At 36.9% G+C, this 2,602-nt stretch overlaps 1 protein-coding gene across 1 annotated transcript in view; it reads right to left on the reverse strand.

Annotated features, from left to right (window-relative positions):
* EPB41L4A (erythrocyte membrane protein band 4.1 like 4A) overlaps positions 1 to 2,602 on the reverse strand; it is a 96,275-nt gene that overhangs the window by 11,354 nt on the left and 82,319 nt on the right. The window lies entirely within an intron of this gene.

The raw sequence follows: 2,602 nt of genomic DNA on the forward strand, positions 1-2,602 counted from the left end.
AGGAAAAGGACTAAACACAATGTTCCTCAGAGCAAACTGCTTTTATGAATTCCCATCTTGACATTATTTATTTTCCATCTGTTTAAGAAGTGTTACCATACTGGGATAACCTCACAGCATTTATTCAAGTTAACTCCCCACAAAAGAATATCCAGAAATGAGATACAGATAAAGTAACCTAATAAAAGCATTTTCCTTCCAAAGGCCTGTTCCTGCTTCCTTTGAAGGCAAATGAAGAAAAGCTTACAAAAAGAAAGGTCTTGTTAAGGTGAAATGTAGGTATTGCATATACTGCATAGGAAATTCATCTTTGTATAGCTCTTAACAGCTCACAACAAAGCAATCCTTCAATTAAATCTTTAAAGCCAGATCACAATCCCTCTTTCACTTTGTTTTCATCTTTTTACTGTGAATTGTTTTAGAACTCACGGTTTTGACATATAATGTATACTCAGATTGTCCTATTGCAGCATCTGAATCAATAGCTTCTGGACAATTTGTACGCTAATCAGATTGTCTAACGCACAAGAAACCTCATGGGAATTCCCAGTAAGTGATGAGTTTCCAGGGGGGTTTTGTTTATTTTTATTTTGTTTTCACAAGCTTGAACAACTCTACACATTAATAAGGTCTACATTATTTTTTGTGTCTGCATCTGCACCCTTATTAATATTTCAGTTTGAGTCACAAATGGTAAATTTAAATAGCCATGGAATTTTAATGGCCATTCTTCTTAATTAAAAAAAGCCCTTTGGCTACACAGATGTTTTACATGAACTCTTGAAAATAAACCCTGCAGAACTAGAATTGGGAGCTCTCTCTATTTGCTGATTCCTTTAGGAGAAAGAAAGGTCAAATTCTTGTCAAATATTTTTATTCCTGAGACCAAGGAGACACCACCCCCCCACCACCAATGATTAATATTACTCATTATCAAACAAATGAAATGCACTGTGCCAAGCACAGTAACAAATATTTCAGCCATTACTTCACGCTTCCAAAGTGAACCTCTAGTTAAGCTGACTGCAATAAGGAACTTTATGTGAAAGACTTATCTGTACTACTGAAATGAAGGTTTTGTATCAATTGTTAAATGTGCAAATTGAAATGACCATATGACCAGATTTAAAAAACAAAAACAACCATACCCTACACCCTAGGGAATCACATGTTTCCTCTGCTTCTGACCCACATCCAGTCATGTAAGCAAACAGCTGAGCCAAACTAAATTAAATGAATACTCTTATTACCTACTGCAGGTTAACAGTTAAATGCCTTTTACTAAACTTTTTTTAAAGCACTTTGAAAGGAATCCCCATTTTACTTTTTTTAGTTCCTGCTTGCATATATTAAGGATCTCTGCCATACTTGGGAGGTTTGGGCTTATTTCATTGCTTTGCTTTTGCTTTTTTAAACTGAAGAGTGAGACAAAAAGGAGGAATGTTTTCATCACTAACACAACAGGGAAAAGAAATGAAAAGCCATCCAAAACCTTCAGGATTTACTCATTTCTTTGCTTCCTCTGGGACCTTTCCTTGTTAAGTAGGATGCTACACACTTATGTTTTTTGCTAATAGTAGTTTATATAAAATACAACTCAGAATGTCACTGTGCTGGAAAATAAAAGCCATTTCGTAAGTTAAATCAGCCACAAGAGGGAGCCCGAGCTGTCCAAGCAATGAAATTTACTGGGCCTGTGGGAAAAGAGAAAAGTTGGCTATAAATTTAATCTAACCATTATTAACTGAGTACATTTCCGAGTTTACAGCACTTTCTGTATACGGTAAAAAAAGGTAAATCAAACTTAATCAGCTATATTTTGTGGATTCCATACAAGTGAGCTTTAATATTCCTGATTTTTAGTCATATATCATTGTGTAATTACACTTAATAACATTTGACTTTTGTGCAGCTGAAAGTGGACAAGTCTGTACAAAGCCAGTTAAAGTAGAAATTCCAACATTTGGAATTTTAATGGCAAATTCTATTTCTCATAGAAGAATGAAAACTGTACACTATGAAACTGGAGACAGAAATGAGTTCTAGCAACATGGGCAACCGAGAACAGAACTCAAGTGGATTTTAATACCGGAAACTTCAGCGCGGATTACAGTTTCAATCAGTATGAATGGAATAATCATTTAAGGCACTATACGGTTTCTCTTGGCAAGTCTTAACATGGAAGGTAAATTTAAGAAAAGACATTAATGGGAAGTATCTATGTAAGCGTGTTACAGAGACCACACATTACACCATCAGCATCAGGGCCGAACAACTCATCCATTTTAGCCAGGCAGGGAGGGTGGGGATACAGCTTCAAAGACTGCTCTCTCCTGCCTTCTCTCCCAGTGCCTCACAGCTGCTCTCCTGGCAGTCTTCAACACCCCCGGCCCGGCCCTGCCCCGCCTGCCAGGCACACTGATACTGGCGCTGCTTTGGACGGTTGCTTGGATGGCAGATTAGGCTGGACACAAACACAATACAAAACAGTGTGTCCATACCCCAAAAACATGCCATTAAAAGGAAAATATAAATTAAAAGAAATCAGCATTTTCATTAGTTTGAGAAAATTAATTTTAGAAGCTCACAACTTCACCATGTC

This window comes from Pygoscelis adeliae, unplaced genomic scaffold, assembly GCF_000699105.1.
Source record: "Pygoscelis adeliae isolate BGI_AS28 unplaced genomic scaffold, ASM69910v1 Scaffold83, whole genome shotgun sequence".
NCBI lineage: Eukaryota > Metazoa > Chordata > Aves > Sphenisciformes > Spheniscidae > Pygoscelis > Pygoscelis adeliae.